This window comes from Megascapheus bottae, chromosome 5 (genome assembly GCF_031878675.1).
Source record: "Megascapheus bottae isolate mThoBot1 chromosome 5, mThoBot2.hap1, whole genome shotgun sequence".
NCBI lineage: Eukaryota > Metazoa > Chordata > Mammalia > Rodentia > Geomyidae > Megascapheus > Megascapheus bottae.
This window is the reverse complement of record NC_143513.1, coordinates 37,324,080-37,337,687: the sequence shown is the minus strand read 5'-3', so window position 1 is coordinate 37,337,687 and position 13,608 is coordinate 37,324,080. Positions and strand designations below refer to the sequence as shown.

General features: G+C 34.2%; 1 protein-coding gene across 1 annotated transcript in view; it reads right to left on the bottom strand.

Annotated features, from left to right (window-relative positions):
* Magi2 (membrane associated guanylate kinase, WW and PDZ domain containing 2) overlaps positions 1 to 13,608 on the bottom strand; it is a 1,234,376-nt gene that overhangs the window by 921,314 nt on the left and 299,454 nt on the right. The window lies entirely within an intron of this gene.

Sequence of the window (13,608 nt, the reverse complement as noted above, 5' to 3'; positions counted from 1 at the left end):
TTGAAGATAAACTACAGTGCTTCAGTAATACATCATTAGCAGATTCCACATGTTTGTAGCAGTTAGTTATGAAATGTTTTATGAAAGAGCAGTTGATGAGAAAGATTTTAGAATGGAAGAGTCATTTTGTTTTCTTTGAAAACTAGACAAAAAATCTTAGAACTTCACAAACTACTCATTTTGAATGAAATGTACATAAAGAATATAAAATGAGGACAAGGGTCTGAGAGTGTGACCTAATGGTAGAGTACTTGCCTAACATGCACGTAGACCTGGATTTGATTCTTCAGCACCACATACATAGAAACAAACAAACAAACAAACAAACCAGAAGTGGTGCTTGGCTCAAGTGGTAGATCAATAGCCTTGAGAAACCCAAGGACAGTGCTCAGGCCCTGAGGTCTGGAAAAAATATAAAGTGAGGACAGGCTTCCATTATTCCATTTGGGAACACCAGTGACATTTACCCACAGAAGAGTTTGATGTTTACTGAAAATTAGGTCTTATTGGTCACCATATAACTATTTGATATCTTTTAGATTACATTGATCAGACCATTGGAACATAAAAAGGTACACATTACTTTTACCATAAAGTTATGTAAATTAAATATAATATAAAGGATGTATTAAATTGTTCATTAAATTTAGAGAAAGCAAGAAAGTTATAAACTGACAAGGACCATATCAACACAAAAGGGAACCCAAATTATTACAGTAATTTGGAAAATATAAAATAATAATAGGATATAGTTTTTCAACTTTTGCTCCAATATTAATGAACTGTAAGGGCTTTAACAAAAGGGGAAAATGCATAAATAATGAAACCAGTGATATATTTAGGGTGTATGTTGTGCTAATAAGATGATTAAACAATACAGTTCTATGAAGTAGTATAGGCACATAAAATTCAATATGTGTCATCTGAATAAAACTAGGACTTTTACATTTATTATTATCTAGCATTTCTTGAGTGTTTAAATCCCTCCTAATCCCTGATTACAAGAACCTCTAATGAAATTAATTACTTAAACATTACCAAAATGTCTTTTAGACATGTTTGGGTTCATTGTTTATTCTGCATTTGAACAGCCTTATGGTGAGGAGGGTGATCTCTGTATATTCTAGAAGCTGTGGAAACAAGTTTTAAAATTCAGTAAACTGTAAGCTCTTCTCTGCAGTTTTCTGGACGATGGATATGTAAGTCTCTCATTATGAGGGCCTGCAAGTTGAGCAACTAAGCATGAACTGCAATACTGTGAGAAGTTTGGGATTTTGCTTTGTATGCCCTTTACTTGAAATGATGTAATACATCTCACTGAAATAGACTTATAAAAGGCACCACTCTTAGTCCTTCTTTTGTGATTTCACTAAGTGTGATTTATAAGCACCAACATTGAAAACTTGCTGTTCCTACTAGCGATACTGGTATAGAGCAGTAAAATATCAGAGCAAAAGATAGATAACATAGGTAAATTCTTGGAAAACTCGTGAAATTCTTTTTCACTACTTAGGCTCTGAAACAACTGATAAAGAGGTCTTGCAAAACTGGGTAGTAAAATGCTAGAATACCTGCTTAACAAATTCAATGACCTGAGTTTAAACCCCAGTACAATAAATAAAAAGAAAAAGCAATGTGAAATAACACCACACACCATGTAAAAGGCTAGCAGCTTCTGAGGATTGAATATTTTTTGTGGCTGATATCTGCCTTGTCACTTCTGCAATTGTTAAAAATTTTATTTAATTCTATTGTAAAGGTGATGTACAGAAGGGGTTACAGTAACATGAGTAAGTTAATTGTTTCTGCAATTACAATTCAGAAAAATAGAATAACATTTCTATTTGTTACTAAAAGCTTCATTGTTAAAGTCTTTTTGGACAGTGCATTTTAGCTTTAGATTTACCACACACAATGTTTACAAATGAAATATGATGTAAATATGGATGGGGTTATAGCTCAGTTTCTTAAGCAGTTGAACAAATGCATGGAACTGGGTTTGATCTCAGCACCCCCAATGTAATTTTTGAATAAATTAATAAATATTCCAGATAAATTTGCGTTCTAAAAAATCTCAATGCTTTAACTTTGTTCTATAACATTAGCCTTAGTTTTTTCGTAATAATAGGATATGTTAATGTTTAAAAATTTTCTAAAGTGAGTTTTGTTGTAACTTTATACTTTTTCTAATTTGTATTACCAGGAAAATCAATTACCAAGCCAAAACAAACATTTTACAAAATACATTTTAATAAGGAATATTCTGTTCCTATATTCTTAGACAAACCAGTGTTGGTAACTTCTAGATGATTGTTTTATAAATGTCCACAGAGGCAACATACTCAATTTCTAGGGAAATTATTCCTTTCATAATTTTTCATGTTTTCATCTAAAGAAAAAGAAACATTGGAGGATAGGGAAAAGTGATGAGATGATTAAAAATGTGAGTAAATTGAGAATTAAAAAAATTAAGTTTATTTCAACAAAGATTAAATGCATAATGCAAATATCATCATTTGTAAAATACTGGTAAAAATACTTGTAAAATACTGGTAATTAATGACTAATTAATAGCTTTCCCTGTCCCTCAATATCCCCCTCTCATCAAAGTTCAGATAGGAGAAAGACCCTTAATTAAATTTGGAAAATAAATTGACAAAGTCAGTAACCTAAGTGTGTTTGATGAAAGCTAGTGAAACATCAAGAATATAGAGTTTTATTATGGCCAAGTGGTCTTGGTTCACAAAAATATTTTTAAAAAGATGCTCATTGCTAGGTTCATTGATAGCTAAATGTGTATAGAATCTTGTCTAACACATAATAAATACTCAGTAAGTAGAGTCTGAATGAGTGAACAGGATTCTGTGTGAGTGTGTGTGTGTGTGGTCTTAAGACTAGAACTCAAGGCCTGGGCACTGTTCCTGAGAGTTTGTGCTAGCTCTAGGCTAACACTTTACAACTTTAGTCACAACTCCACTTCTGTCTTTTTGGTGGGTTACTGGAGAAAAGAGTCTCATAGACTTTCCTACCTGGGAAAATTTCAAATCATAATCTTCAGATCTCACGTCCTCAGTAGCTAGCACTAAAGGCATGAGCCAACAGCACTCTCCATAAAGAACTCTTAGAGAACACCCTGTATTCAAAAATTTTAAATTATAATACTGCCTGCTGAGCACTAGTTTTGTAACAATTTCTTGTAGGATATGATGTAGTAAATTAATGCTAGAAGACAGAATCTCCTGAAAGGATTTCAGCCTTAATTTGGAAAAATCAAGATTGTCCAAATTGAAAAAACACTGCTTAAAACTGTTTCTTTTTTAGTTCAAAAACAGTCTTTGAATATCTTATATTTTTTTTGCCAGTCCTGGGCTTGAGCTCAGGGCCTGAGCACTGTCTTTGGACTTTCTCAAGGCTAGAGCTCTACCACTTGAGCCTCAGCACCACTTTTTTCTATGTATGTGGTACCGAGGAATTGAACCCGGGTCTTCGTGCATGCTAGGCAAGCACTTTAACCACTAGGCCAAACTCCCGGCCCCGAATATCTTATATTTTAACATTTTTTACCTGTTAGAATTTGTACAGATATGCTACATATAGTATCAGAAATAAAATATTCCTCAGAGATAATCTGGATAGTGTTAAACAATCATATCCTTTTAATTGGGTAGATGACAAAAGTGAATATTATTATATAATATTTTCAGCTTAATTATATATGACCTTGGTAATGGCAGCTAAGCTAATAGCTAGATTTTTCAAAGGAGTCACATTATATGCAATTACTATGAAGAATAACATACTACAATATTTATGTTTATGAAAATACTTCCCAGACATGATTACAACATATCTTAAAATAAAGTATATATTGTATGTATGTCAAAGCCATGTCCTCTCCCTCTCCCAGGTCAAAATTTCAAAGCCAAATATTTCAGAGGTTTAAATTCTGTCTTCTTCTCACATTCCTGACCTTTCTTTTTCCTATATGTTTTTCTAACTGCAAAACTACTTATACAAATAACACATTTTAGGGCCAGGAGTTTGGCCTAGTGGTAGAGTGTTTGCTTAGCATGCACGAAGACCCAGGTTCTATTCTTCGGTGCCACATACATAGAAAAATTTTGTTACAGTATTTCACCTTGTTATCTGCTATATTTTTTTAGAGTAAAATAAAGATATACAAAATTTTATTGTAAGAATTGTCACCATAAAATAAGAAATACTTTTGGATGTTAAAACAAAACATATGCATATTTGGTTATTTGAAATAAGATAGGGAAGGAGGGAAACAAGATGAGGGGTGGGGTTGGGGGATGGAAATGGGGACCAAGACATAAGAAAGGGTATCAATGTTTGTGAAGTAATGCACCTTTTATCTGTTGAACATAATGTAACCCTTCTATTAATTACAACAAAAATATATGGGAAAGAAAGCTGGAAGGGGTGCTGAGACACAAGTGGTAGAGCTCTAGCCTTGAGAAAGTCCAAAGACAGTTCTCAGGCCCTGAGCTCAAGCCCAGAACTGGAAAAAATAAGTTACAATAAAGTCACAAATAACACATTTTACAAATCTAAAAAAAGATTTTCCTATGGTGGTATTAATGTTGCTTTTGTCTTTGTTGTTTCAAAATCTTACCAAGTGTTGTCCTCAAAAATTATTTTTCAAACTCCCAGGCCATACTTCAAATTTCTGCTGCTTGATTTTATATTCAGGATAAATATAAGCTTATACAGAGTAAGCTTTAAATAGTGAGACTCTAGTAGTTTTGCTTTACTATAATGCAATCCATGAAGTGAGTTAACTTATAAAGGGAAAAGTTTTATTTTGGATATTCTGGTATCAACACTGGCACTTCAATCTGTGTATGTCTGAGAACTGATTCATGCCTTCCTAGCTGTCTGTATTTGCGGCCTCAATTCTTTGGTTTCCTGGTAAGCCTAGCACATTGAGGTAGAATAAACTCCTTCTATGAGAAGTAGAGAGATCAGCTTCTGAAGGCACATCTCCAGTAAAGTACTGGTTTCTACTTCCTAAAGATTCCACCACCTCTCCACAGTACCACCGTGAGTGGCATGTCTTTGGTATGTACTTTTGGGGGACACTTATTGAAGTCATAACAGAAACTTACAGATGGTAAGTCATTTATGGCCCTTAGAGATGATGTGGTTACAATAGACAAGGGAACAAAGATTTGGCAAGTTCACTTGAGTTAAATACTAAACTGAAAGCTTAATTGATTTTAGGACACTGATTCAATTCTCAAAAATACTTAAATTACATCATACATTATCTATAACACATATAATAAACATAAATTTAATGTACTATCTTAACATTGTTTTGTGTTTAAAAAGAAGAAGAATGAAAAACTGAGTGACTAGCAAGAAATATAAGGAACTGCTTCAATTCTCCCTGGGTAAATAGGTAAGCCTAAAATATTCTTAAAAGAAGAATTTGAAATAATTGGCAGTTTTATGCTATCCCTTGGGTTGTCTGAGTGTAGAAGCACTTATGTATATTTCTCTTAGAACTTCATTTCATTCTCACCTCTTCTCACTTTATCTGATTGCACCATCAGCCTGAATTTACTGTAGTAAATAAACACACAGATCCAGCATATGTTTATATTAATACTGCAGAGTCTCTTCCACTCTCTGTGTATCCAAAAATGGATGCTCATCATTCTACCTGCTACCTGTTCTCATCTGTATTTATGAACATATCTGGGGAAAACAACAACAATCATACAGTGAAATCTGGAGAGCATTGTAAGTATGATAGGGAACTACTGCTAAATAGTGGGGCTGTGGGAAGAGAAAGAAGATATGGGAGGTGAGATTTCTACTTAACTTGCGTTGTTTGCTAATAAAGTATGGGGAGATTGCTGTTATCTATACAAATTGACCAAATTTTAAAAAGTAGTGAAAAGCTATTTTGGAAAATGTTAGCTTATCTTGCATGTAGGTAAACTTTTGAGAAAAACAATTGATAACAGTAGATTAAATCATAGAGAAGGAGGAAGGAGAATGAAAATGTCTCTGAGAGAACAATCAGATGAAAGAGCAGAGAAAATGGAATGGGATACAATTTCACTGCAGAGGTTTCTGTTATAGATTATACAGGCACTGCCATTAGTTCAAGTTTCTATATGCTATATAAGACAAAAACTGACTACCTTAGTAACAATAAACACAACAAAGTTACTTTAAGCATGCTGTCAAGATAGCAAATACATACACATACACATACATGGAAATTTACAAATATACGAGTAACACATTTCAGAAAGAAGCAGATATCTATCTATCAATCTTTCTCTCTTTATATATTATAAGCCATCAGATGATGAGACCTAATTGTGTGTTTACTCAATAGTCAATAATTTTATGGGCAGATCAATAGGTAACATTTTACCATAATTCCTATATTTTTTTCTTTTCAAATTACTCTATATTCTAAATCATCTGAAATACAATTTATTATCATTTTGTGATTAGGAGAGGTAAAAATAAGGTGGAGGTCTGTAACTTTGTAAGGAGAAGGTAGTACATGAATGGTGTAGAAAATAAGGACATTAAAAATCATGAAGATCCTGGGCTATAAAACTGAAATTGGAGTAATTATAACTGAATAGAATTGTATTTAATAAGTTCTTGAAGTTCAGCCGATCTGGGTTCATATTGTGGTTCTCTGAATTGCAACTCTCGGTAAAGTACTTCACCTCTCTAATCCTCACCAAATCGATAAAAATACAGAGAATATAGCATTTACTACTCAAGATGGTTGAGAAGATCTAGTTAAACAACCTTAATAGGTACCCACAATATATTATGTACTCTATAAGTAGGAGCACTTAAATAAAGATTTTAAGCAAAGAAGTAAAGTATACATAAAATCAGATATAAGATACATAATAGATGTAATATACTGCATGTTAATACTATATAATATAACAAAGGAGTTACATTTATATAGTTTATAAAATCCCAAGGCCTTTTTTCCTTTGTGGTTTTTCATTTGTAATATAATTATCATTTGTACTTTTAGTGACTTTCTGGTAGATGTATCCCACTGACTGCAATTCCATGGATAATAAATAGACTTTGTTTATAATGATATTCTCCATGCCCTGAATAACTTCTGGCATGTAGGATGTGCTCAGAAAATACCTTTACTCAATGAATCACTTCAGAATAAGCTACATTATGATTAAATTCTACATTTATACTTGTAGAACTGTACAATGCCTATTAGTCTCTTATAAAATGAGGACAATACTAATACTAAATTTAACCGCTATGTGTGTATCAGAAAGAAAGAGACAAATTAATGCAAAAACATTCACTACAGATTCTGGGAATTGGGAAGTATGTTGCCTGAATCTACTTAACTTATTTAAACTTAAGTAGAACAGAAGATTAAGCAAATCAAAGTTCTGTGTTCTCTACACATTTTAGTTACCGAGTTATTTATATTCACATCTGTGATCTATATAATAATCAAAATGGCGATATTTATTTTTTCCCTTTTTCATTGTAATTAATAAAAGGGTTACATGATATTTGCCAGATAGAAGGTGCATTAATTCACATACATTGATACCCTTTCACATGTCTTGGTACCCATTATCCTCCCCCAAATGGCGATATTTAAATTCATGAGAATCTTCTGTTAATGAAACTCTAAAAATAAAGCATGGAGATGTATATATTTTAATACTTGTTCATTCTTGAAAGAAAAGCCACTGTGCTTAAAGGATCTGGTGATCAGTTCTGCCAAGCATCATCCTGCCCACTCTGCGTTCTGTGATGTAAATTAAAAACGAATGTGCATACCTGTGACATGACTGGCAATGATCAATATTTCAAGGCTGGCACAGGTCAAGCATGGGCTGTGCATCTGGGGCAATAGCTGGTGAAGTATTGGCAGTGGCTACAGAAGCTCTGTGGTCAGCAGGAGATAACCACAGAAGGGACAAAGAAATCAATGGCCATTGATAAAGAGCTAAATGTGAAATGAAAATATAAAAAATATTTAATAAGGCTTAATTTTGTGAAATGACCTCTTTTATAATTTTGGGGGGGGGCAGAATGATGGTTTGTATTCAAGGTCTTGTACTTGTTGGACAAATTCTCTACTTTGGATAGGGTTTGGACTCCAGGCCTTGTGCCTACTCAGCTTGGCTAGCCTGGATCATGGTTATTTTGGAGATACAAATCTTACAGACTTTTCTATCTGGGATTATTTTGAACTGTGATTTTTCCAGTTCTCAGACTTCAGAATCACTGGTGTCTATCCAGTAATTTTCTTTTTTATGCCTTTAAGACTGGAAAGGTTTATGCAACTATGATAATGGCTATTGTATCTAAGTATTCAGTCTGGAGTCTTACTTTGTTCTTAATACTACCTAGTTATGCCAATTAGATCCTAATTCTCAGAAAAATTGAAGTGCTTGTGGTATCGACAGCAATGGAAGTTAAAGCTGAACGAAAAATCTAATACAGAACATCTAATCCTGGTGTTTCTACAATACTAGACTACATCAAAGCCCTGGTCCATGAAAAGGCAGAAACAAAAATAATTCAAAAATCAGAAGTAAATATGTGTCAGTAGAGGATTATCTGGTAAAAACCTATCCTGAACAAAAGAGGCCTGTTCATGAAGCACAGGAATCGACATGGGTGATTTTCCTTTACCAGTCCCGCCTCTTCCTGTGGCATGGTTTCACTATGCTACCCAAATGATACAGAGGCTCTTTCTTGCTTCCACATAACTGCAATAAATCCATTCCACGGAATATGGGGACCTCTTCCTCATCACAGCCATTAACTATAATTACAATTCCAGTGAAAAGAGGGAAAATAATATAAAATATGGACTCTAATGCCTGCATTCCCTCAAGAATGTCTAACTAAGAAGGAAAAAGCCTAGTCAAGAATTAATTTAAAACCAAATCAAATACACCATTTACTAAATAGGGATCCCAGGAGCCTTTCAGTGGTATTTGCATAACAAATATTATATAATTTTCATTTTCATTTACAATAGAAGGAAAATTATGTAAATGTTAAAGTGCACTTTAGAATTCATGAAACAAGAGGTCCTGTGTCACTGTGAGTCCCCAGGGGGACAATGCTAAGCATGGTATAGAACTGGCAGCCAGTATGTTGCTGTTGTTACCTGTGAACTATGCATTGTGGACTGTTTAAAGGGGGGTCAGAAGACAATATGACTTGATGGTCACGCACATTCATTATGAAGTGTTGGAAGGTGTTAGGAAGTACATTATAATTAGAAGGTTTTTAGTGTTTAGATAAGACGAGGTTTAGATTACAATAAATATCAAAGGTTGATAGGGCGAAGTACTGAGTTTCTTAGACTAGCTACTGGAAGTGAATTTCATGAGACATTGGGAAAGAATAAAAAAGTAGATATGCCAAAGGAGATAATTGTTGAGGAACTGGAATATGTACATGCTGAGATAAAGATCGGAGCTAGCAAACAGGTTCAATTTTATACAGTAATCATAGTAGATTGATAGTGACTGCTTGTGGAGCGTGAAGTAGAGAAGAATTTGGCATCAAATCTGGAATGAGAAACATTTTACCAATAGTCAAGTTCTGGGATGCGACCAAATTGTTACCTCTGGACAAAAAGTGTCACAGATAAGAGTCAGTGGGGAAAAAAGCAGCCATTTAGCAGTTCAAATACCTGTCCTATACCTTATATGGGGCTTGGGGAGAGATATCCAATGTCCTATAGCTCCAATGTCCTGCTTGAAGGACTCATAGTGCCTACTCCATGCTGCTTTAATTGTTGTGATAAATAACAGTTAAGTGCACTGTACAGTTAAGTGCAATGTATATTTTCAGGCAAAAAAAAAAAGCCTAACAAAGATTCATCTGAAACTGTCCTTATCTTTTTTCCCTTCCTTTGTGTTATCCACATCTCTTTACTTCTACTTGCTTAAGAGAAGCTCTTCCATAGGAACTAGAAATAATTGATGATGTTTCCACAAGAGAAGAAAGAGGAGCCCCTGCCCCAGCACATGAGTTTCCTGCTCACTCTATCATTTTACCCACTTTTCTTCCTTAAAGGGTCCTAAGCCTTGAAACCCCCTGAAGTAGATATTTCAAAGAGTGTTGTTCCCTTTTTAGAAACAGCTTTGAATGAATCTCTTTCTTCCCAGCAACATCTTGTCATACAATAGTTAACAGTAGGAACCTTATATTCTGGTAATTGAAGCAGGGGCTCAAGTTGGGTAAGGTGGTACATTCTTGTAATCTCAGCTTTCAAGAAATGGAGACAGGAAGATATGCCTTCTCAAACAGTAAAAGGTTGGGTACAATGGCATTCCCTGACATCACATCGAGGCAGGGAGCATAAATAGGAAACTCAAGGATCAGCCTGCCCCGGCATAAATTTGACTGTCCAAGACATTATTAAGACTTTTTATCAATGTATGTGAATTAATGCACCTTCTATCTGGCAAATATCATGTAACCCTTTTATTAATTACAATAAAAATATATTAAAAAAGACTTTTCTGGGTTGCTTCTTCTTTCATAAGTTTCATTTTTAATTGTCACAGCATTAGGTCACAAATCTGGCACAACACTCAGGATTGACTTTTCTGTATCATTCCATATCACTGGCCCCTGATTAGTACTTGATCAACTGCATAGCTTATAATTCAGTCCCCAAATTGTTCCTCTCCATCTACTGGTTGTCATTTCTGTCATTGGATCATAAGAAGAAAACAGACAAATATCATAGAGAGACAAGAGAGCTGACTTTCAAAAAGTAATTTATTATGGGTAACTATGCTGAGTGAAGAAAATGGTGATAAATCCTTGTTTAAACAATGCAAAATGAAATGCTATACTTTCTCCAAATCTTTCTGTAAATTTAAACTATTTCTAAGAAGTCTATTAATTAACTTTAAAATATGTACTGAGGAGCCTGTGATTTAACAAAGAATAAAAAAGAGAAAGCAAGGTGTGAGCAGTTGGGCACTGCCATGACAGCAGAGTCCTGTCTTCCCTGCCAAGCTTGCTTTCCAGATGTGTTCTGACAAGAGTTGGATGCAGAATAACTGAAGAAACAGCTATCTTGGATTTAGAAGAGGCTAATACCTATCTTAATAAAGTGGATTATATTGTTCAAGTCAGTTCACAGACTCTGAAATGAAAGAAACAACCTACTGAAGGTCAATCAGAACTACAAGTGTTTTCTGTATTTGTTTCACAAGGACTAATACTATGTATGCTCCTACTCTGGCTGTTTGATAAATTCCAAGTGAAAGGCTCAGGCTGGTTCAATCAACCAACCTTGAATCTGAAAATTTGAAAGTAATTTGCAAAAAATAGCAGTAGGTTATACTAAGAAAACTCATTTTGTCCTGGCTTCCACTTGTGCTTTTAGGTCGGGTTGGCCTGAAGCGGTAGCTATGTGGTTTACCTATGTGCATCAATGGGCTCTTCCTCACATTGTTCCCCAAAAGTGTGCAGGACTGGTTTATAGCTTTTTGGCTCCTGTTTTTCCATATAATCACCCACAAAACTGACACAGAACAATAGATATAAAAATATCATTGAAAGCAAATATGCTGTCACCTATTTAAGAAAAATAGGTGGCTTTCTTTAACAATAACTAAATCTTCAACAAAGTATAAATAACTCTAGAATTTGTCATCAATCTTTCCAAATGGAACCAAAAATTTTTACTCCCAGGGAATTCATTGCCCCTGGACAATCATATGTCAAGTCTGGTGACTAGCTTGTTGTTCCTTTACCTACAGGTGGTGAGCTTCAGAGAGTGTGGAGAGGCTGGGTGCCAAGAGCTCACGCCTGTGAACCTAGATACTCAGAAGGCTGAGATCTAAGGATCAAAATTCGAAGCCAACCCAGACAGGAAAGTCCATGAGACTCCTATCACCCATTAACCAGGAAAAATCCGTAAGTGGAGCTTCTCAAGTAGGTAAAGTGCCAGTCTTAAATGGAAAAAGCTAAGTAATAATGCATATGCGTGATTTCAAGCCCAAGTACTCACTTATATTGGCACATGAATAAACAAAATGTGGAGCACAATTTGGAAAGGAGACAGAATCATTGCTTAGTGCATTTAATTATTTAAGTAGAAAATAAGCTAAGCAAGATATTTTATTTGCTCTGTCATTCTTAAATTTGCTATTGAATTTAAACAGTGAAATTCCTTTAGGATTATTGTACATATGAGTGTCAAACTCTTTAACTCTAAACCATGTAAAAAGTCAATAGAAAACAAACTTTCACCTATGGGGGAAAATACACTTGTCAACAACCTAGAACTATTTTTAAAAGCAAAATTGAAATAATTACTAGAATTAAAATTTGTATTAAATACTATTTGTATATCATACAGATGAGTAATTTTTGCATTTTTAGAACTACTTTAAATTTTATGTTAATTTCTAGTTCCTCCTGTATGTGTATCAAAGTAGTAGTTATAAGTATGCCAAATGCATTTACCTTCAACAATGCTTATTTAGACATATTTAACTGTTGTTTATGCCAGTAACATCAGTATGAATGACATAGCATACAGGGACGGATATATCTATCTAGAATGTTCTACTTATATGGCAAAGATGCCTACTCTATCTCACTATAGTAAAGCATATACTTAAAATTGCATGGTAAAATTCTGATTATAACGATTACTTTAGTGTAATTAAGCAGAACACATATTCAATTTTAAATTGCAGTACTTTTACTTAAGGAAAAACAAGACAAAATAAGATCATATGGTATTTTAAGGCCTAAGTTTTGTTTTAGCTTAATATTTAACCAAAATTCGATGGGCTATGCACATTTACCCTTCTATCAGATGTGGTAGGATTTAATAGCCATATACATGATTTTAAGCCCAAATCATCACTAACATATAATGCTCAACATTTTAATTCTTCTATATTTTAGAAATATATAATGATACACCCTTATGAACGCATGTATGTATATCCTCAACTTTGTTTAACCAAGACATCATCCCAAGTTACATTGGAAACCAATTTCCCCTAAGAATACATTCTCCCTTCCTGCCAATTTGCACTATAAACTGTGTTTTCTATCACTTGAATTTCAGGAAAGCACATAGTTATCCAGCTGGGAACTGTTATCTCCAAGACTTTGTGGATGGCTTTTACTAAGCTCTAGATGTAGAGTATAAGCAAAAATGATGGGTTCAAATTATGGCCTCCTGCAAGTTGAAACTTTCTTAATAAGGACCAAGAAACACATCAATTCAGAGAAAGTCTGGATAAGTGGGACTGCATTAAACTGCAGAACTTCTATATGGCAAAGGACATAGCTAGCAAATTAACTAGAAAGCCTACAGACTGTGAGAAGGTCTTCACTAACCATATAAAGGACAAAGGCCTCATATCTAAAATATATCAACAGCTCAAAAAATTGAATCACTCTAAAACTAATCTCCAAAGAAACAACCATCCAATTAAAAGATGGGCCAAAGAGAGTCTTCTCTGAAGAAGAAATAAAAATGGCCTACAGACACATGAGATGCAAATCAAAACAACTCTAAGATTCCACCTCACTCCAGTTAGAATG